General features: G+C 33.6%; 1 protein-coding gene and 1 long non-coding RNA gene across 2 annotated transcripts in view; one reads left to right on the top strand and one right to left on the bottom strand.

Moving 5' to 3' along the window:
• Positions 1-24,946, top strand: part of LOC123683500 (N-sulphoglucosamine sulphohydrolase) — a 145,559-nt gene that overhangs the window by 81,699 nt on the left and 38,914 nt on the right. The gene's annotated exons all lie outside the window — the stretch shown is intronic.
• LOC123683503 lies at positions 8,618-10,634 on the bottom strand. Its single transcript, XR_006747992.1, has 3 exons — positions 10,510-10,634; positions 8,971-10,051; positions 8,618-8,891 (listed from the first exon to the last, which is right to left on the bottom strand). It is a non-coding gene; the product is annotated as an uncharacterized LOC123683503 (long non-coding RNA).

Below are 24,946 nucleotides of genomic sequence, written 5' to 3'. Positions count from 1 at the left end.
GACCCAGTATCGATCCCTGCGGAATGCCATGTTCGACCCCTTCCCAGGAGGATGATTTTTGGTTGATACAAGTTTTCTGCGTCCTAACCGTGAGATAGCTTTTCATCAGGTCAAGTGCCACCCCTCGAATACCATAAAATTCAAGCTTCTCAAGCAGCACTGAGTGTTTGATACTGTCAAAGGCCTTCGATAGATCGCATGCCTGTAGACTGGATTTCTTTTTGCTATCGAATGATTCACTTATCTTTTTAAGGATTTCTGTGAGAGCTGTTTCCACTGATCTATTTGCCAAGAAACCATGCTGTTGGGTGCAAAATATTCCTTGTTTGCTCAGAAAATAAATCATTCTATCTCTTATGATAGCCTCGAACAATTTCGATAATACAGGAAGAACCGATATCGGCCGATAGCTTTCAGGAGATCTGGAATCGCCTTTTTTATATATTGGTACCATTCTTGCTTTCTTCAGTTGTTCGGGAAAGTATCCTTCCTGTAAGCATTTTGATATCAACGAGCATAAGATTGTTTCTATCAAAGGAAATATATCTTTCAAAATAGTGGTGGTCATTCCATAGATATCTCTGGAAGATTTAGCTTTTATTTTCTTCATTGCTTTCCTCAGCTCTGTGATAGTACATTCATTCAGAAAAATAGATTTTACTGATTTGATTTTGGCCTTCTTCAATAATTCCAGTGGTTTTGACTCCCCTATGGCACATCTATTCGAGGTCATCGATCCAATACAGGCGAAGTGTTTATTCAACACATCTGGGCTTATATTAATTTCTTTCTGTTCTGTCTTTCTCTTGGTTTCATTTCCTATGATTTTCCAAATTGCATCACTTTTATTATGTGCTGTTCTAATTTTTTGCAAATTAGAGATTTTCTTCAGCTCCGTTAATTTCTGGGCGTACTTTTTTTATGTATATGATATGCTCTTGTACTCATTTCATCTCTTCGAACTTTCATTATTGTCTCCAGTGCTTCCAATTGCCTTCTCATTTCCACCACAGCTTTGTTTCTCCTGTTCTTTCTCTTTTTATTTCCTTCCGATCTCAAAATTATTTTTTCAGGACAATTCTGATCGTAGTGGTGCATCAGTTTATCCCAGAATTCATCGAAGGCCGTTTTAGCTGACGTATGTTTGGAAATTTCCCATATTTCCTCTTGCAATACTGATTTCAACTGGTTTATATTTGATCTTTTTGTGGTCCTTCGAGTGATCTTTTCAATCTTCTCCTGAACAGTGTTTACATTATAGCTTATTATTTGGCCCATATGGTCTGAAAGTTGTGGTTGGAAGGTAAAAGACTTAAAATCATTCACATTTGAAAATATATTGTCTATGAGAGTTCTACTTGAAGATGTTATTCTAGATGGTTCCATAAACTTCGCCCCGAGATCGAAATCCATGAAAACCTCCTGCAGCTGACTCGTGTCCCGCCTATCCCTCGACAGATCGATATTGAAATCACCACCAACAAAAATTGATGTGAAATCAAGATCCATCTCAAACACGCTATGAAGGCAGCATCTCATCTGTTCCAAAAACACTTCAATTGACCCCTGGGGAGGCCTATATACTCCTATTATCAATTGCTTGTTGTTTGAACTCCGCATACCGGCTATCTCTACAGTATTAGCCACAGAAAACTGCTTCAGTTCAGTTACGCTTTCATATTTATTATTGGTGTTTGCAAGCAACAGTATTCCACCATATCTCCGAGGTCTACAGAAATGATCGATTGCATTGTATCCCTGGATCTTCAATTCTCCAATGATCTCGTCCGATATCCAATGCTCTGTGATAATGGCGGCATCAACATTTTCTTCTGAAAGAACTTCCTCCAAAAGATCTGCTTTGTCTTTAATGGATCTTATATTTATGTTGAGAAGATTAAAAAGCTTGAGAGGAGATTTAATTATCTGTTTGGTTTCGGGTTGTCCGAAAAAAAAAATCGCTTGACCATAACTCCTTTTGGCCAGAAATCTTCTTTGTTCACCTTTTCCAACAGTTCGAAATCAATGCCCAATTTGAATGATGAACTTGTGCTCTCTTCTCTTGAAATTTTCTCCACGATAGGTTGAATTTTATTTTCTGGAAATTTTGTCGTTAGAAAGTTAACTACGTCATCTTTTTTACAACCTTTATTTATTTTCCCTAATATAACCACGCTTTTCTATCAACTGACTTCAAACTACAGATCTCTGTTCCAGTTCCTCTTATAACATCCATTTTGCGAGTTTTGTAGGTTCCTTTATTTGTTTGCTTTTCTTCCGATGGTGTCAACAGATTTCTTGATTCGATTTCTGCTTTGTGATGTGTATCATTAGGGTTAGATAGCGCTTCAGTATCGTTATCTTTCACATATTTCCGTTGCAGGTTTCTTCCATCCGACGTGACAGGTTTCTTTGTTGATGTTTGATTTTTTGATTTTTTCCGTTGTTTTGATTTGTGTTAACCTCGATTGTTTCTCTTTTTGTTGAATTTAGTAGTATTATGAAATTTTTCTGTTCATCTATTCTTTCTTCTAGTTGGATATTCATTTTTGTTAATAATTCTAATTCCTTCTTCATAAACCGAGTTTCCACTTGGTACTGGACACAATGGTTACAGGATGATGGTTGTTTCGCGTTCTCAGAATTGAGGGATTCACTCATAGTGTCAACATCGGTCTCAACAATATCTTGTAGTTGGTTTATAGAATTTTCAAAACATATCTCATTTAAGCTAGATAGACGGGCTTTTAAAGTCTGAATTCTATATCTTTCTCCTCACAGTTACATTTTTTGGAGGTTATGTCATCACAACACAAGATTCTTCCAATTTCGTTGACATATAATCCACCAATTTTCAAAATGCAGCTTGGGTGAAAAGTACTTCGACATTTATAACAGGTCACAAAACTTTTCACCTCTTTGGTACATTTTTTGCAGTGTTATTTACTCGCGGCGCCATTTATATTTTGTTGTCTTTTTCTTGTCTTTATACCAATTTAGGCACTTATTGTTCAGTGCACTTCAGAATTAAATTATATTTCAAAATATTTTTTTTGTAGTACGCTTATCATGATTTGTTTCTTTTTGTTTTGATAGTATAATTATTGTATAATCTTATAAGATAGTTTAATTATGTACACCTGTAATTGGGCTTTACGGCCTGTTGGATGTATTATTTTCAAAATAAAATAAAATAAATAAAATAAAATAAAATGACAGCTCGATCAATGACTGGAGGCTGCCTAACAACTGCGCAACCGGCTCCTGCGCAACCTCCATCACGTGGGTCACCTCCTTCTACTATGAATACAGGACCTCTCGTGGTTAACGTTCAGTTACCTCGAGGGACGGAAGATAACCACACCTACGAGAATACTCTTGTTGATGATACCTGGGCAGTAGGCAGATTGAGACCCCGTCGTGAAGTCAACGGTTCTTGAAAATGGCTCCAAAATCGGAGCCGAAACGACAAAATATTAGACGCGGTTCAATCCGGAACACACAAAGTTCATATATATATATATATATATATATATATATATATACTTCGAAAATGCGATTACGAGATCCCTGTAAAATATATATATATATATATATATATATATATATATATATATATATATATATATATATATACTATATATATATATATATATATATATATATATATATACTATATGCTTTGTTTTATGAACAAAAACCCTCGTTATCCTTTACACACATATATATATATATATATATATATATATATATATATATATAGATCAATGAGATAAGGGTTTATCGACTCAATGTTTGGAGGAATAAATAAAAAGATGAACTCTTTATTCTGTGCCAAGCTTTCGCATTTTTTTAATGCTTCTTCAGGGCTTCTAAAAGAATGTACAATAATTTTCACAATGAACAATTTAAAATATTTTTTACACATTGAACTTACCGAATGTGAGATTTTTAAAGTCACTAGCATCATGCTCAAACATTCGTCATTAAATAAAACTTACAGACTAGACAACACAATACAAATACAATTATCAATGTAAATTAGCCGCATCGCAGTTTATAGAAATAAATGATTGATAAACTTGTTATTGTTGCTTTGTTTACGAAATAATTACAGGTTATGTTACAGCTCTCTGTGGATTTAGATCTTTACTTTGTGTTCCCAAATCTTCCTGGTTCATTATTCATCTACAGGGCCATCGTAAAAGTTCTTGTATTTTGATATTTCCAACAAATAACTATATATTGAACTCAAATTGTTGGTGTCCGTTTTTTTATTTATCACCTTTTCTGTTTTATTGATGTGGATCATTTCATGTATCAGTCTTTTATGATAATTTGGTTCAGATTTCAATACCTTTACACTACCAAAATCTACACGATGGTCTAAATTATGCGCGGGTATTGAAATCTGAACCAAATTATCATAAAAGACTGATACATGAAATGATCCACATCAATAAAACAGAAAAGGTGATAAATAAAAAAACGGACACCAACAATTTGAGTTCAATATATAGTTATTTGTTGGAAATATCAAAATACAAGAACTTTTACGATGTCCCTGTAGATGAATAATGAACCAGGAAGATTTGGGAACACAAAGTAAAGATCTAAATCCACAGAGAGCTGTAACATAACCTGTAATTATTTCGTAAACAAAGCAACAATAACAAGTTTATCAATCATTTATTTCTATAAACTGCGATGCGGCTAATTTACATTGATAATTGTATTTGTATTGTGTTGTCTAGTCTGTAAGTTTTATTTAATGACGAATGTTTGAGCATGATGCTAGTGACTTTAAAAATCTCACATTCGGTAAGTTCAATGTGCAAAAAATATTTTAAATTGTTCATTGTGAAAATTATTGTACATTCTTTTAGAAGCCCTGAAGAAGCATTAAAAAAATGCGAAAGCTTGGCACAGAATAAAGAGTTCATCTTTTTACTTATTCCTCCAAACATTGAGTCGATAAACCCTTATCTCATTGATCTAAATATACCTGAGACTCCTAACTTCACTTATAATATATATATATATATATGTAATAGATAAAAATGTTGGGATGTTTCGATCTAGGAAATTCAGGGATACACTCACGAATTATATATATATATGTATATATATATATATATATATACATATATATATATATATGAATACAGGACCTCTCGTGGTTAACGTATATATATATATATATATATATATATATATATATATATATATATATATATATATATATATATATATATACATATATATATATATATATATATATATATATATATATATATATATATATATATATATATATATATTATATATTATATATTATATATATATATATATTATATATATATATATATATATATATATATATATATATATTATATATATATATATATATATATATATATATATATATATATATATATATATATATATATATATATATATAGTCAATAGTATTTTCTTTATTTGGAAGTGTCAGGTTCCTGACACTTCCAAATAAAGAAAATACTATTGACTATTAAAAAGCAGGTAAATAACATGCTCAAAATATATATATATATATATATATATATATATATATATATATATATATATATATATATATATATATATATATGTGAAATATTGATAAGGGTCAAACAACTCGATTATTTTGGAGAATAAAAGAAAACTCTTTATAGCCCAGTCATATTAGGTAAAAAAAGGGGTCAACGTCGGAATGAAAGATAATAAGCTGCAAATTAGTATGAACCTTTGTTTTGTCATTCTAAATGTTGTCTCAAAAGTCACAATCGTTATCGTGTCCGCGTCTCAAGATATTCAAGGTCAAAGGTCACAAAAATCGGTTTTTCGCGAATATCTGGCTTCCTATCGGTTAAATGAGATTTGCATTTATTATAAAAGTTGTAGGCTATAAAATTCCCTACAACTTTTGTTTGAACTTTTTTTTCATACGACCAACCGTTTTGAAGGTAGAGCGCGAAGAGTGCACATCGTACAGTCATATACGGCCTAATGCAAGGTCAAGCGTGAGTTATGGTTATCAGTACGTTATAAAGTCAATTATTTACTTGGAAATTATAATTATTAAACAATGCCTATTATTTATGTACTAACTATTAATTATTTATATTTAATTAAAGTAAGTAACTTGATTATTTATATATAATTATTCATATTTAACTAATTTAAAACTGTTAATATCACAACAAAACAAGCCAGAGATGATGTTGATGTTCTCATCATTGACACAGCTATTGCCTTATCAGAACATCAAAAGACTGCTGTCATCATAGGAGAAGATATCGATTTGCTCGTTATTTTAATTGGACGTACTCAGTCACATCATCAGGAAATTTTTTTGAAAAAAGTTGGCAAAGGCAATGTCAAAACACAAATATATTCTACTAAAAGTTTTGACCAATATCCTCGTACTAAAAAGCACATTTTATTTTTACACGCATTCAGTGGCTGTGACACGACTTCTGCGCTATTTAAAAAAGGAAAAAAAACTGTTACTAGAGCATTGGAAAAAATTCCTGATTTAGATAAACTGGTGGAAGTATTTCAACAAGAAAACTGCCCAAAACAAACATTATTAGAAAATGGAGTGCGCATCTTGTTGGCATTATATAATGCTCCAAAATCTGAGGACAACATTGATCATTTCCGCTACACGCAATTCATCAAATTTACAAAACTAAATAAACCTGTACAACTGTCAACACTTCCACCAACAAGTGTAGCAGCTCATCAACACATAAAACGTGTCTACTACCAGATTCAAACGTGGTTAGGGAAGGACTTAGAACCTCAAGAATGGGGCTGGATGCTTGAAAATGAAATCCTGGAGCCCATACGAACGTTATTACCTCCAGCACCAGCCGAACTACTAAACGTAATATTTTGCAATTGCAAAAATGGTTGTGGTTCCCGCTGTGGATGCAGAAAATCAGGGCTACAATGTTCTTTAGCTTGCGGCCAGTGCAACGGACAAGCTTGCCTCAACGCTTCACTGTATCCAAGTAATCCCGATGAAGAAAATACATATGATCCCGATATTCTGGAAGGTTTGGAGATGAACATGACAGATAATGAGGATGATGACAATGAATCGAACATTTTTGAGCGACAAGAAGAAGAAGACGACGAAGAAGAAGAAGATAATTAGCTTCCATTTCCAATTTCATTACAATTAAAATCAACAAAGATACTTTTGATATTTGAACTCACATTTTGATAAACGTATATTATGCCGTATTTAATAATAAATAAAAATATGTGTAAAATATATACTCTTACTATCATTTTAACTTAAAATAAAACTAAAATATATAATCCAGAATTAATAATATTTTATACTTAAATAGTTAAATATGAATAATTATATATTAATAATCAAGTTACTTACTTTAATTAAATATAAATAATTAATAGTTAGTACATAAATAATAGGCATTGTTTAATAATTATAATTTACAAGTAAATAATTGACTTTATAACGTACTGATAACCATAACTCACGCTTGACCTTGCATTAGGCCGTATATGACTGTACGATGTGCACTCTTCGCGCTCTACCTTCAAAACGGTTGGTCGTATGAAAAAAAAGTTCAAACAAAAGTTGTAGGGAATTTTATAGCCTACAACTTTTATAATAAATGCAAATCTCATTTAACCGATAGGAAGCCAGATATTCGCGAAAAACCGATTTTTGTGACCTTTGACCTTGAATATCTTGAGACGCGGACACGATAACGATTGTGACTTTTGAGACAACATTTAGAATGACAAAACAAAGGTTCATACTAATTTGCAGCTTATTATCTTTCATTCCGAAGTGAAAGCCCTAATATGACTGGGCTATTATTCCTTGCCAAGCTTTCGAATTTATTTAATTCTTCTTCAGGGCTTAGAATGTGAGGTTATGTTTAGGAAACTTGCAAAACTACAAAACATTTGTCTTAATTCAATTCACATTGATCCTTTGGACATTAAAACGACAATAATTTTCTTCAATTTGAAACGTCAACAAAATAAAAACATTTTTTTCACAACCAAAATATACTACTTAAAATATTTAATTTATTTATTTTTTCTCCTTTGTGTCAACTGGATTGACACAGTTGACATATACTTTTTCGATGGTCCAGTTGACGAGTGAAAGGAAGAAGGCAGATTACGAAAGTGTCAAAAACAAACAAAACAATATACCTATCTAGCCAGTTGACACAAAGGAGAAAAAATAAATAAATTAAATATTTTAAGTAGTATATTTTGGTTGTGAAAAAAATGTTTTTATTTTGTTGACGTTTCAAATTGAAGAAAATTATTGTCGTTTTAATGTCCAAAGGATCAATGTGAATTGAATTAAGACAAATGTTTTGTAGTTTTGCAAGTTTCCTAAACATAACCTCACATTCTAAGCCCTGAAGAAGAATTAAATAAATTCGAAAGCTTGGCAAGGAATAAAGAGTTTTCTTTTATTCTCCAAAATAATCGAGTCGTTTGACCCTTATCAATATTTCACAGTTATACACTAAAGACTCTTAAAAATAAGTTTGAAGTTTATATATATATATATATACTAGCGGACCCGACAGACGTTGTCCTGTACACACTGTTGTTAATGACGTTTGTTGCATCTACATTACCGATTACTGCATCACGCAAATGAATATACTCTTCAGCTCGAAGTTTTGCTTGATTGAATTTTATATACCTTAATCTTTCACTTTCAATTTTTACATACATATCGACGATGTACTGATGAAATAGCTGTCTACAGCGGAGAATATTATTATCTTCATTAGCACGAATCATTAACCGATATGCGTAGAAATTCATGGCACTAACTTTCTTGGTCAGTTCTTCACCTGTAAATAAATATAATTATGAGATAAACAAAAATTATTTATTCAAAAAAAAAATTGTAAGATAATCTATAAGTTGTACCTGTAGTTGGATTCCGTTGTTTAATATTTAAATGATATCCGTCTTCTCCTTCCCAAAATATTAACGGATACTGCAAAGCATCGTAAGAACGATGATTGTCTTGAATTATTTGCATCGTATTATCTCTGCGTTGTATGCGAATGTCTCTACGTTCACATGGGTCACCAGCCATAACAACTGTACTTTGTCTGCTTTAATAACAATGACTTAGTTATCGTTTTGCAGTCTGTTAGAAAGAGTCTTGAACAATTGAACTAATTGGTTATGGTTTTGCAAAAACCTTTCCAAAATGTCCACAATTTCTCGTTCCTCCATCTGTTCTATATGGTTGTAAACGCAGCGTGTATGTGATTGTTGCTCTTCATTCCCCATAAAATAAATTTGTAAAAATTTTGGATCGGCATCAGGCATTGGAAGTAACGAACCAATTTGGTGATATACTTGGCCTTGAATTTTGAATGTGGATTCAAAATTACGGCCATCTTCATTATGAATAATTTTTGTTGCTGCAAATGATGTCATTTGGAAGCATGAATTTAATTTACGAATTTTCCGTAAAAATAATTTCGATTGAGATGTGATTCCAGCTAAAAGCGTTTTTAAAGGTTCTGGTGGTGGTTTTAGCGGTGGCAGTGATATTTTTCCAGATGCGCAACATAAACCAGCTGATTCACCTTTGTACTTGAAAGCATGACAATGTGGACACTCTTTGTCCATACTACCAATCGTGATCAATGCATGTGATGAATAATCTATTTCAGGATCATATTCAAACGCGAGACGATTAAGTGATGCTCGTGCCAATGCTCGATTATCTTGTACTCGCTGTTGGTTACGTTCTCTATGTGCGTTGGTCGCTCATTGACGTGCCTCTCCTTGTCTTAATGTATTAGCACGAAGAAGTTGAGCACGTTGCTCTAAATTTTCATTTGCACGTGTACATGCAGCTCGATCTCTTAAATTTACATTATCCATAGAATGTTCTTCTACTGTTCTATTCAATCGATGATCATGAACTAATTGCGCGTGCTGAGTACGTCGACCAATATTTCTTGCTCTTCCACGAGGACGTGGCATTTTTCTACAAAAATAAAATATTGCAAAATAATATACAATGAATATGAGTTACTTATCTTAATATATATATTTGTGTAGTTAGAGGATTGAATTTTTTTAATTATTTTTATTGACAATTATTTCATTTTTGGAGATATTAAATAAAAAAACTCACAAAATGCGATTACATGTTCTTTATCTAAAATTTGTCATAATAAATCTTTTGAGTTAATTAATTAAAAATTCATTATCAATAAGTAACTCATTATTAACTCAATTAATTAACTCAAAAGATTTATTATGACAAATTTTAGATAAAGAACATGTAATCGCATTTTGTGAGTTTTTTTATTTAATATCTCCAAAAATGAATTAATTATCAATAAAAATAATTAAAAAAATTCAATCCTCTAACTACACAAATAAACTTGAAGGTTATGTTGGTTGTTAATAAACGCACGTGTAAATTAAAAATATACTCACTTCGATTCCGCACTAAATTTACAAAATGTATAAGTTATTTATATACACTTCAGAACTCTTCGAAAACTAATGACATTAAATATTTTAATTAGCAACTTCACTTGAATAACACAATTATAACACAAAATAACGAAATACTTTTTCAAAGTGATCGTAGCACTAGCTGTCGGGACAAACTAAAATTAAAATAGAATAATATTGAATGCGATGATAGCGCCATCCGTCGAATCTGATGTAAAACATTCCAAAATCAAAAACTCCTTACAAATAAAAATTAATTAAAAAAACATCTGAATTCACAAAATTATTTATACACACTTCAAAACTCTTTAAAAAACAATTACATTTAATATTTTAATCAGCACGTGAATTGAATAACAAAATTTTTTTCAAATTAATCGTAGCACCATCTGTCGGGACAAACTAAAATTGAAATAGAATAATATTGAATGCGATGATAGCGCCGTCCGCCGGATCTAATGTAAAACATTCCAAAATCAACAACTCCTTATAACATTGTTTAAGGAGAAGATAGTTAGTTACTTCGGTTCAAATATCATTGGAGGATATTGGGCAATATCGTTAGAGGGCGCCACTCCGGAAGAGGCCCAACATGATGGGTTGCCTATGTGCAATGTTTCTTCTCCTTAAACAATGCTTATAAATAAGAAATTAATTGAAAAAACATTTTCCAGTAGACCAAACTGTAAATCTAAACCATTCTCGAATCTCCACGAACACACACAAAAAATTTCATCAAAATTGGTCCAGTCGTTTAGGAGGAGTTCAGTCACATACACACGCACACAAGAAATATATATATTAAGATATAGTGAATGAAATTTAAGGGTCTTTAGGCTCGGGTTTTGGGAGTAAATGATTGACTACTCTTTATTCTATGCCAAGCTTTCGCATTAATTTAATGCTTCTTCAGGGCTTCTGCAAAAGATCAATAAAATACAATTAATAAATAACAAATTTTAGAAAACAAACAAATTTACTCACTGAATGTGAGGTTTTACATGGATAACATCTGCCACAAACGTTGTAACTAATAAAAACAAAAAGTTATATTTTAATTTCATAGGAATTCTCCAAAAACACGTCAACTAAATCTATTTCACAAATTTAAAAACTCTTCCGGTTGATAATCTTATTTATACGCAATTTAGTAACTCTCATCTAAGATAACACAATAATGACATTTGATGGTTATGTTTCTGTTATTATAGAAAACTAGTCTCTCACTCCTCTATGTTCCCTGTCTTCTTTATTCATCTATTGGGCCGTCATAAAAAGGTTCCATTTTTATCCTTTCTAACAAATAACTGTATATAGAGCTTAATTTGTTCGTATCTGTCTTCTTATTTATGGTTTCATCTTCTTTGTTTATGTTAATCATTTCGTGAATCAATCTTTTTTGATAATTTCTCTCTGTTTTGAGTACCTCAACACCTTCAAAATTCACATGATGCCTAAAGACCCTTAAATTTCATTCAATATATTTATTTTGGCTCTTACAACAATAGTTATTATTAAGATATATTTATATATATACGTTAACCACGAGAGGTCCTGTATTCATAGTAGAAGGAGGTGTCCCACGTGATGGAGGTTGCGCAGTTGTTAGGCAGCCTCCAGTCATTGATCGAGCTGTCATCGATCGAGTTGTTATTGATCGAGTTGTTTTCGATCGGTTTGTTGTCGATCGAGTTGTTATCGATTGTGCAGGAACCGATGGTGATGTCACGTGACTTCGAGTCATCGATCGGGTTGTTATCGAACGGGTGGCAACTGGGAGCCTGGTACGGGTGGTATGAAGCTGAACTGTCGATCGGGTTGTTGTCGGGGGCTGAGTTATCGATCGATGTGTTGCCAAGAGACGGGAAATCAAAGGTTTCCAAGTGTTGGGTAATCTTTGACCATCATCCCGTTTGTTGAGACAATTGAGTCGTTTTTCGATCTCGAGTGCTTCACGGATTATCCTACATGTGAGGGTTCCCTCAAAATCAACGTTATGTCCTGTTTCAGAGTAGTGTTTGAATAGGGCTGATGTTGGATCTCCTTGGTGTATTGCAATTTGGTGCTCATATACTCGGTTATACGTCTGTTGGTTTGTCCTATGTATGTTCTAGGACATGCGGAACATGGTATCTCGTATACTCCTTGAGACTCGTTATCGATCGTATCCTTTGGTGTTCGAAGAAATTTGGAAATTTTGTTATCGGCTGTGAAAACTGTTTTTATATCCTGTTTTCGTAGTATGCGACTGATTTTGTCAGTGACACCTTTGATAAAAGGTAGAAAAGCTTTATGAGTGAAATTTTCTGGAGGATTTTTGGGCTGTTGTGTATGGGTCTGATGTCGGTTGATGGCTTTCTGAAGTTGTTGGCTGTTGTAGCCATTCTGTTGTAGGGCGGTTTGAAGGATGTTGATTTCTTTTTGAATATGTAGGTTATCTGTCAGTTTTATGGATCTATGGATTAAGGAGTTCAATACGGAGTTGATTTGAGACGGATGATGGTGTGAATTTGCATTCAGGTAGCGGTTTGTGTGGGTTGGTTTTCTGTAAATCGTGTGTGTGAAGGAATCGTTGGATTTCGCTACGAGGACATCAAGAAAAGGGAGTGAGTTGTTGGTTTCAACTTCCATAGTGAATTTGATATGGATATTTATATTATTCAGATGATCAAAGAAGTTTTGGAGAGTTTTGGGTCCATGTGGCCATATGACGAAGACATCGTCCACATATCGAAGCCAGCAAGTAGGTTTTAGGTGAAACGATTCGATGGCGTTGGTTTTAAAATCTTCCATGTAAATATCAGCGATGGCTGGAGAAAGTGGAAATCCCATGGGTGCACCCCTCACCTGTTTGTAAAATGTACCTTGAAAGAGGAAGTACGTGTTCGACTCCACTTTCTCCAGTCATCGCTGATATTTACATGGAAGATTTTGAAACCAACGCCATCGAATCGTTCCACCTAAAACCTACTTGCTGGCTTCGATACAAGTCCATGCTCATCGCAAAAAAGGTGAAGTTTCATGATGAGTCGATGACGAGAAGATGGTTTCTGCAGCTCAGCCAGCTCCTCGGCAAAATGAACAGATTGAACCAGACGTATTAAGTTGGAACTGGAAAGATGGAGAGAGAAGCCCCTGCATGGAAGACATTTCAACGAGGTGAACCAGGATCATGTCGACATTGAAGCGTCGAACTATTGGCTCACATCAGGTGCAATGTACCCAGAAACGGAAGGTTTTCTTTTAGCCATCCAAGATCAAGTGAATTGGCAACCATATTAAAACTAATTCTGGAAAACGAACGCTATAAGCTGTACTGGGATCGTACAGTTTTGACTGATAAAACAGTCCCTCACAATAGACCAGATATATAACTAGTCGATAAACATCAAAAGACAGCATTACTCATTAACGTAGCGATACCAAATATCAACAACCTGCGTCAAAAGGAGGTCGAAAAAATTTCATAATATAGGGACTTCGAATTTCAGATAAAGCGCCAGTGGGGAATGAAATCAACGAAAACTATTGTAATTATCATCTCAACAACTGGAATAGTGCCCAAAAATCTCAAGAGGAATATCAAGCAACTGGGACTTAGTGAGTATATATGTAATATAATGCAAAAAGCTGCTCTTTTAGGTACTGCAAGGACGGTAAGAAAATTCCTAAGAAGCGAAGAACAGGTCCAAAGATCACGTGTAAGAGGACCAGAAGTTCGACGAGAACCAGGGGGACCACAAGGACCGGACACGACCGAGCTCTACCCTTCTGATATTTTAAATATCTGGGATTGAGTGAATGTTCCTCTTAGCGAGGAGTGAGAAGCCGACAGCGAGGAGAAATCCTACGCGTATAGGCAAAAGTCGGGAAAATAATAAACCGACTTTATTCAACAAATGTACATACATTTGGATCGGTCGAATATATGTATTTTTTGTAATCGGAAAAATCATTCGTTGAGTAGATGTGATAAATTTAAACAACTGTCGCCATCTAAACGATATGCTACAGTACGGGATAACAACTGGTGCTACAATTGCTTATCGCCAAATCACGGGGTAAGAGACTGTCCTTCAGACAAATTATATTCAGAGTGTTCCAGAAAACACCACTTCCTACTACATTTGGGACGTGTACAGAATGAACTGGAAAAATATCCAAATTCGAAATCGGATTCAAATACAAATACTTTGGTTTCAACAAATAACAATTTTTGTGCTACTGCTTTGGGTGATCGGGATACTCATACTGTTTTATTGTCGACGGTTATGGTAAATGTTTTAAACGGTTCGGGTGGTTTGAAAACAGCTAGGTTTTTAGTAGATAGTGGCAGTCAGGTTAACTTACTTACTTATAGGTGTTGTAAGAAATTAGGATTGAAGTTTTCACAATGCTCAACGTCAATTCATGGGGTTGGATCTAATTCAAATTCAATTAAAGGTTTTACAAGTATTATTGTTTCGTCTAGGTATGATTTCACTAAGAAACATCCGATTGAGGCATTTTTAGTAGATAAAATTACGGATAAACTTCCAATAGCCAAAATTGATCGCGGTGTTTTGAAGAATTTTGGAAATATCCAATTGGCAGATGAACAATTTGACGAACCGGCTGAAGTTGATGGCATAAGGGGGCGGATCTTTTCGCGATTATTGTGGGTAATTCGGTACCATCAGCATCGGGATCTCCAGTGGCGGTACAAACAGTATTTGGTCATATGATTATGGGAAAGGTTCGTAAGTCAGAGTCAAAGGGGGAGTTTGGTGTATTCTTTAGTTTAAGGGAGGAGTGTCAGTTGAATGACTTGGTTTGTGAATTTTGGGAGATGGAACGAGTTCAAAAGAATATTTTGCCGGACCCTACAGAAGAAATATGCGAAAATTTGTTTTCTTCATCTTTTAGTAGAGATTATGAGGGACGTTTCACGGTAGCGCTTCCTTTCAAGAATTCTCCGAACATTTTAGGTAATTCTAAGACAACGGCATTCATTCGGCTCTATTCATTAGAAAGAAGGTTGGCGAAATGTCCGGAGTTTATAATGAGATAATGAAAGAAGCAATTCAGTTAGGTTATATGGTTGAGGATGAATATTTAAAAGATTCAGAACCTGCGTATTACATTCCTCATCATGCTATTGTTAAGCAAGGTAGTTCGAGTACACCAATTCGTGTGGTTTTAGATGCTAGTACATCATCCGATAATGATGTTTCGTTGAACGACATTTTACATGGTGGTCCAAAACTACAAACCGATCTATTTTCTTTATTGCTGAATTTTAGGTTGTTTCGAATAGCGATTACAGCGGATATTCGATGAATGTATCATCAAATAAAATTATTTGATTATCAATGGAGGTTTCACAGATTTTTTTTTTTTTTTTTTGCTTCTTTATTTCAAATAAACAAATACAATGTTATACAAAGAAAAAATTTAAGTGAAATGACGTCATACATTTACAGGCCCTATACCGCCCCTTCGAAATATTCTGCCAGACTATATGGCTCTAACATTACTAATAAATTCTTTATTCTATTCCTGAATAGTTTGTAATCTGTTATACATTTAATTTGATTAGGCAACTTATTGAAAGCTCTCATACTCATATAAGATGGACATTTCTCTGTTAATGTTAACCTATGTGCAGGAAAGTTTATGTCTAAAGATCTTGTGTTATATAAATTTAAATTCTCTTCTGCAAAATTGTGCCTATTTTTGTGTAGAAACAACAAACATTCGAACAAATATAGACCAAAGACTGTGAAAATATTCTTATCTCTAAATTTTCCCCTACAAGATTCCCTAAAATTTAACTTAAAAACTATGCGGAAAGCCCTTTTTTGTATCAAAAATATTTTATTTAAATTTTCATTATTTCCCCAAAATATTATTCCATAATTGTAATTTGATTCAAAATTCCCAAAATAAACTATTTTTAAAGTTCTTTCATTCATGTATCTAGTGATGGATCTCAATGCAAAACATATTCTACTTAATTTCATTGATAGGATCTCAGTGTGTTGACGCCAATTAAGAAATTGGTCAATGTGTACTCCCAGAAATTTTACACAATCTGATAGCTGAAAACTGTACCCTGGCCAACTTATAATATTTGATTTTTCTTTTTGTGATCTGCTTGTATCAAATAGAATAGCTTTTGATTTAATTTCATTCAATATTAATTTATTTTGGTCAAACCATGCCTTGGACTTAAGAAATAATTGACCAGCTTTCCTTGTTAGTTCTTCAAAATTTACATCATTTACTAATAAACTGGTATCATCAACATAATTAACAACAAATTCCTGAATTTTTAACAATAATACTCCTAGATCATTAAGATATATAATGAACAAAATACCTCCGAGTGTACTTCCTTGGTCAATTCCTGTGGAGCGAGTTAATATTTTAGACTTGGCAGTTACATTATTTTGAGTGATAGTTACTCTCTGTTTCCTGTTAGTTACAAATGATTTCAACCATTTGTTTGCATTTCCTCTTACACCATAACATTCAAGTTTTTGTAAGAGATATATTGTATCTATTGAGTCGTATGCTTTGGACAAATCTAAAAATATACCCAATGCCATTTTATTATGCTCAAGCTGTTGTATTATGTACTGCACAAACCAAAAAATTGCTGTTTGAGTTGAGCGTCCTCGAAGGTAACCATGCTGGGAGTCGGTAAATATCTCATTCTCAACAAAAAAATTCATCAGCCTCAATGACATCAACATTTCAAAAATTCTTGAAAATCCTGGTAATAAACTTATGGGTCTGTAGTTGTTTATATCTTCTGGTTTTCCATTCTTAAATAATGGTTTTATTGATGCGAGTTTCAGTGATTCGGGAAAGATGCCATATTTGAAGGAGTTGTTGACGATGACAGACAATATTTCACTGACAGCTGGTAATGCTAACTTAATTATAATTATGGGAATTTCGTCTTCTCCGCTGCTAAATTTGTTTTTTATTGACTTGCCTAGGTTTTCAATTTCTGTAGATGTTGTAGGTTTTAGATAAAAGGATTTATTAATGGTTTCCATATGTGAAAAATCTGCAGTTGTTATGGGTAAATTATTCATTAGGGTGGTGACTATGTTGTTGAAATGCTCATTAAATTTATCACTAACCTCCTCTGGTGTTCCTTCTACTTGACAATCCTTCACTTCTCTAACGCAACCTGTGATTTCCTTACATATTTGCCACATAGTTTTACTTTTGTTGTCCGACTTGTTTACTCTATTTTCATAAATCCTTTTTCTTTCTTCAGCTAATGCATCATCATATTCCTTTTTTGTCTTCCTGTATTCCTCTGTGAATAAATAGCCTTGCTTATTCAACATGGAGAGAATATCCAGTCTAGCTTTTATAGCATCTATCTTGGGTGTTCTGTAGATGTTTTTATGTTTTTTTCCAACGTATGGTTTTTTAGGGAAATTTTCATTGAATATATTTCCAAACATAGACACAAAAGTATCCCACTGCTGGTTAACATTGTTTTCATCAATCTCTTTCACAGGATTCCAATCCTGATTAAATAATTTTTTCAGAAATTCTTCCTTCTCTTTTTGTCCAAAAAATCTTCGATGAGAAATATCATTATTTTTATTGCTGTCCAGGTGGAAGGTTAATTTTTGTGCTTGGTGATCAGATAAATGTAAATCGAAGACAAGACTTTCCCATTTTAAAATGTTTGTAAAGATGTTATCTATTGAAGAGCTTGATGTATTTGTAATTCTAGTAGGTTCATTAATAGTTGGATTGAGGTTGAATGATTCCATAAGGTTCATAAATTCCGATCTATCTTTGTTCATTTGCAACATTTCTATATTAAAATCACCCGCAATAATGATAAGTTTATTTTCTTGATGAATTTTGTCCAGAATATTTTCCAATTTGAAGAAGAAAGTTTTCATATCCCCATTAGGTGGCCTATATATTGTGAGAACTATCACACTTGTGTTCTTTCCATGAAATTCCACTGCTGCACATTCAATATCCCCACATTGCGAGAATTTTTGAATTTCTTTTCTTGTTTTTCCTTTGATTGATTTATGCAGATAAACTGCTGACCCTCCATGGCTACCCTCTGTTCTGCAGAAACTTCCTATGAGATTGAAATCTTTTATTGGTAAACTAATAAGTTGTTCTTTAGATTTCCAATGTTCAGTTAAACATAATATCTTGCAATTCTTATGGTCCTGAAGTCCATATTCCAATTTATTGATGGTATTACCGATAGATTGGACATTTTGATGGATTAAACTTATTTTTGAAATTATTGGTTCGATTATTACTTCATATTTATGTGGTCTCTTGCAGTCGTCATTTATTGAACTAAAAAATGCCCTCCATTATTCCTTTTATATATATCAAAATTAAATCTTCTGATTCCTACATTTGGTGGCCAGAATGATGGTTCGTATAAATTATCTTTTCTGGTTAATGGTGCTGTAACACAGAAACTTTTTAGTTGGGTTGGTTTTGTTTGTATCTCAGTAACTGTTATTTTTTCATTTTCGAATCCCTTTTGTGTTTTTATGTAACTTTCTATCATATCAGTAGTTACATGATTGTTAACTCTGTATATATTGAGCCATACCTTCCTCTCCGCTCCTGAAAACCCTGTTTTTATTACTTCTTCTGACATAGTTGCAGTGCCCAGTCTTTTGTGATATTTTTTTCTTCGTACTTGTATGAAATCATCTCCTTTTTCTGCCTTGTTGTTATCATTCTTAATCTCTACAGCCATAGGTATATCTTGTTTATGCGTAGGGTTCCGAGTTGTTTGTTTATTCCCAAGTTGCGTTCGCTGGTCAACGCTTAGGTTATGTTTGTTAGGTCTCTCGCTACTTCTGTCAGATGTTTGAACTAATATTTTTGGAACTATTTTATTGTTTATATCATTTTGACATCCACTCTTCACAATGTTGGCATATTCTGATATATTTTTTGTTTCACTTTTTTTATTTATGGAGTTCAATTGTAATAATAATAACCTATTATTTTCTTTCAAAAGTGAATTGTTTTCTTTCAATACTTCGTTCTTTTCCTGGCATTCAGCAAGTAACTTACTCATATATTCAATTTTGAGTTCCAATATTTCTTCTCTATTCATTTTCTTCTGTTTGTCAGGAATCTTATCACAGCATTCTATATGACGTTTACTAAGAACTTTAATATTTTTCTTTTTCACACAGGAACCGTGAAAAATACCTTCACAATTTATACATACTTGTATAGTGCATGTTTTTTTCGCACAACATTTATAATAATTTTCTGTTAAACTATTACTTTTGTCACTTTTGATACTCTCGTTTTCACTATGCTCATCGTCACTTGACGCCATCTTAGATATATCCTTTGCTTTGGCGTTTCAGTCCTGATGTTCCGGTTCAGGTATTTGAATTCAATCGTTTAGCATTTGGGGTAAAATCGAGTCCATATTTAGCTATTCGTACTATAAAGCAATTGATAAAAGAAAATGGATGTAGTTATCCTTTAGCAACGAAAATAGTTTCGACAGATGTTTACACAGATGATTTGGTTTGCAGCATTCCTTCCGAAGAGCATTTAATTTGTATTCACAATCAGTGTCATTATTCGCTGAAGGAAAATTCGAGTTAGTTAAGTGGTCTTCTAACTCTCTCGATTTATTGAAGTTAATTCCTTCTGATCAACAACTTGTAAATTCGGTAACATTTAAAACAGACACAAAAATTTTGGGTATGTACTGGAACCCGGAGACTGATTATTTAAGATTTTTCTTTCAAGTTCCTGATTCAAAATGTACGAAGCGTATAATATTGTCCACTGTGGCTCGATGTTATGATCCATTTGGATTGCTTGCACCATTTATTTTACACTTAAAACTTTCAATAAAGCAATTGTGGAAACTGAAGTTGGGTGGGGATGAGGATGTAACGGAGGATATATCGAAAAGTTGGCCAATATTGAGAAAAGAATGGCCGATACTTGAGCATTTTCAGTTTGCACGACATTCTGGTGTTGTGAAAACGTCTCCTATTATGTTGATTGCTTTTGCAGATGCGAGTAAAGATGGATACGGTGCAGTTGTTTACGTGAGAACAATCGGAAATGATGGTAAAATCGATGTTAATTTATTTTGTGCAAAATCTAAAGTATCCCCGACTAAATTAATTACAATTCCTAGATTGTAATTAGCTGCGGCTGTACTTTTATCCCAATTAGTAAAACGTGTTACAGAGGAGTTTGAGAAACGAATTATCATCTCGAAAATAGTAGCCTTTTCAGATTCTTCGACGGTTATTCAATAGTTGAATACTGTATTTCTAAAAGACATATATGTGGCGAATCGGGTATGCCAGATAAAAGAAAATAGTCCAAAAGCACAATGGTTTCACATCTCCGGAGTAACAAACCCCGCTGATATTGTGTCTAGAGGTTGTATTCCATCTCAATTAATTGATAATCCTTTATGGATGTCCGGTCCAATTTGGTTACAATCTTCAGACAGAGAGTGGCCTATCACTAGGGAGACTTGTTTAAGAGATTCGGAAGAAAAAATAGAGCAAACTGGGTGTTATGTATCTATTCAAAATGTAGCGAATGAATCTTTTTATACAATGTTTTCGAGAGTTTCGTCGTGGATTTCTATTTTGCGGATTACGGTTTGGGTACTTAGATTTTTGAAGAAGCTTTCCAAGAGAAAATTCATTATAGCAGATGATTTGAAAAGAGCGGAGATCGTATTGATAAAAATTGTTCAGAATAAAGCATTCGGATCGGAAATAAGGTTATCGAATTCAGAAAAAGAGATCTATGGAAAATTACGCAAATTGACTCCCTTCATCCAAGATGGAATTCTCAGGGTGAGGGGGCTATTAGAAAATTCTTCGCTCAAGTTTACTAGCCAACACCCTTTTTTACTTTCAGGCAAAGATCCTTTTGCACTAAAATTAATTCAATACTATCATAAAATAAATCTCCATACTGGTTCATTTTTTTTGGAAGCGTTGTTGAGACAAAAATATTGGATAGTGGATGGTCGTAATGTTATACGACAGCAGATACATGCCTGTAATCGTTGTTTTAGGGTAAAGCCTAGAAATCATTATCCTCTGATGGCGAATTTGCTTGCTTCAAGAGTGAATCCAACTAAAGAGTTTTCTCAAACGGGGGTAGATTACCTTGGACCGTTCGAAATATCACTCGGTAAAAATAGAAAAACTCAAGTATATAGGGGATATGTTTGTTTGTTTATATGTATGAGCGTAAAAGCAGTTCATTTGGAACTCGTCAGTTCCTTATCTACATATCATTTTTTGCAAGCCTTTAAATAATTTTTATCTCGAAGAGGTACTTTTAATGTTCTGTATTCAGATAGGGGCACTAACTTTGTGGGTGCTAAAAAAGTTCTTCGCGAAATTAATGAATTTATTAATTCGGATCAATTCATAACTTCTTTTCAAAATCAATTAGCTTTGAATGGTATTGAGTGGAAATTTAATACGGCCGGGGCACCCCACATGGGTGGCTTGTGAGAGAGCAATGTCAAATCGGCTAAGAATGTGATCTATTAGGTACTAGGTACTCAAATTCTAACTTTTGAAGAGTTCAGCACTCTTCTTTCGCAGGTTGAAGCTTTATTGAATTCACGCCCTCTTTGTCGTCTGTCATCAGATTCAAGTGCACCGGAAGCTTTAACACCGTCACATTTTTTGACATTGTCACCATTAAAATATATTCCATCGCATGATTTGTCCGATACCAAGTTGAATAGGCTTGATCGTTTTCAACTGATTGATCGAATGGTTCAGGATTTCTGGAAGCGCTGGAAATTAGAGTATCTAACGACCTTACAAACTCGGGAGAAATGGCATTTGAGATGCTCAAATATTGAAGTTGGCACGGTTTTCATATCAAAGTGTGAAAATTCGCCACCACTGCATTGGCCATTGACGTTAGTCACAGCGGTCCATACCGGAAAAGATGGTATATTTCTTAATGTAACGCTGAAAACGAGTACGACCTGTAGTACAGGTATGTCCTTTACCGACCCAGTAGTCTGAAGAGTTGACCACTATTTTTTTTGTAGGTTAATTTTTGTTTCTTTTTTGTTGAAATTTTTCATAACAGAGAATGATTTTGACAAGTTCATTTATGAAAGGTATTTGATTTCAAAGTGACTGATTTTGAGTTTTCAGGGCTTTCAGGGTATGTTTTAGCCCTTTTTTAAGTTATTATGATGTTTAGTTTTGGCAACGTCGCGTATTCTAGGAATATCGAGACGTATCTTTTTTCAGATCAATGAATGAGATGTATTGTTATCGGAAAGAAAAGTTAAAGTTTAGTAGTATGAAAATTTCGGTGTTAAATATAACGGTTTTGATTTCGTTCACGGACATTTTAAATATTAAAATTACAGTTCATTAGAAGGTCAGTTTGCATTGTATAAGTCCCATTTTGTTCCATTTGAATTCTTTACCCTGTTCCCTTACGATATAGTCTTCAATATGTCGCCAAATGATAAAGACGTCGACGCTAGTCACTCTTTAAAAATCGTTATTCCTCAGTGTGGATTGTGTAAGAAAACAATTATTAAAAGTTGTTTGAAGTGTGCTATTTGCAACAAAAGTTACCATCGAGGTTGTAGTGCTAAAATAAAAAAGTGCTGTGATGTGGAATTATCTAATTCCACTTTGGGTGATAAAATGAGTGATGACTCATCCCCAATGTTCGATCTTGGAATTAAACTCGTTAATAATGAGTCTACTCATCAAGATCTTCTTCTCAAGATAATTTCCGAACTAGAGGCGAAAAACAGCCTACTTATTGAAAATAATTCCTTGTTGAAATCCAAGATTGTTTCTCTCGAGAAAGAAATGAAAATAAAGGATACTGAAGTAGTTGAACTGAAAAAGAAGTTATCAACACACATGTACACCGACAATATCGGAGCGGGCGTGACACGCTCGAGTGCATCTGGTACTTCAGTCCCTGAGTGTTCTGCATCTGCTGATCCTCGGTCCACTCCTGTTACTATCGATGCGGTCACTTCGGAATCGGCAACTGTTGCTCCTATCAGTTCGAGAAAAGTGAAATTCACTCGTGAAGAATCGGTTCCAACGATTCATAGTGTACATAGAGAAAAATTACCCAAGCAGTTGAGCGGTTCCAGTTCTGATGCTGATAAAAGAGTAGAAACCAATGAAAATAGAGGCTCTGAATGGAAAGTGGTAAACCGAAAAAGACCGATTCGTAAAACCCGAAAATCCCTGGTTACGGGCAGCTACACAGGAGCAGCTGAAGTTGAGGGATTGGACAAGATTGTAGCCCTTCATGTCTCAAATTTGAAGCCCGAAACTTCTGTGGAAAATTTAGAAAATTTTCTAAAGCGCAATTTCACCTATGTAAAATGCGAGAAATTGACATCTAGGTACCCTGATTCATATTCCTCGTTCAAGGTACTTATATCGAGTTGTGACTATGAAAAAGCACTGAATGGTTCAAATTGGCCCAACAAAGTAAACGTACATCGTTTTTTTCAAAGAAGAGTGACTCAACATCCAGTAGGTTAAACTTCAGTTCAAATGGTTCAGGTGTAGGAATTTTTAGCATTCTTCAGTTGAACATACAATGTATTTCCAATTCTGTTAGGGAATTTCTCTCTGATTCGTTGATCACTCAATAGAATAGTACCTATATGTTGTAAATAATAGAATAGTAGATTAAATTATATTTCCTTGACTTATCCTATACACATTGTTAAGTGTCCTGAAGGATCAATAAATTATTATTATTATTATTATTATTACATCCTTAAACAGTGCGGTGCTTTGTGGAAGCAGAGAGCTGTTTGAATTGGTAAGACGATTATAACATCATTTTTATTGGTTCGAATAGGGAAAATGCAACAGTTAGGTTATAAACAAAAATGTTTGTGTTACTAACAGAAAGGTACTAACGATGAACTTCCAAACTGAATTTTTTTCTGAGAAAAATAGAGACAAAGCGTGAAGTTGGCACCCCAGCGGAATGTGACATTTTTCTACCAATATCCTTGAGGTACAAATGAATATTTTGTGTCACAAATAGTTTTTAACGAATGCAAAAAAAAGTTCTTCACTTCGCATTTCAGGAGTGATAGTTTTTCATTATAGGTCAGATTACAAACAAAAAATTTTGTGTTAGTAACAATGAACTTCCAAACTAAATTTTTGTTGGCACCCCAGTGGAATACTATATTTTTCTACCAGTATCCTAAAGGTACAAACAAAAATTTTTGTGTTACAAATAGTTACTAACGAGTCACTAACGAATGCAAGAAAAAATTTTTCATTTTCGAAAAAGTGGGTGCTAACTTCACGGACACTATCGAGACATTCCTTTGTCAATAGGTTCGTATTCTCCAAAGGAATAATAGGCTCAT

The sequence above is a fragment of the Harmonia axyridis genome, chromosome 6 (assembly GCF_914767665.1).
Source record: "Harmonia axyridis chromosome 6, icHarAxyr1.1, whole genome shotgun sequence".
NCBI lineage: Eukaryota > Metazoa > Arthropoda > Insecta > Coleoptera > Coccinellidae > Harmonia > Harmonia axyridis.
Note: the sequence above shows the minus strand (reverse complement) of the source record. Positions and strands in the feature narration are given on the sequence as shown.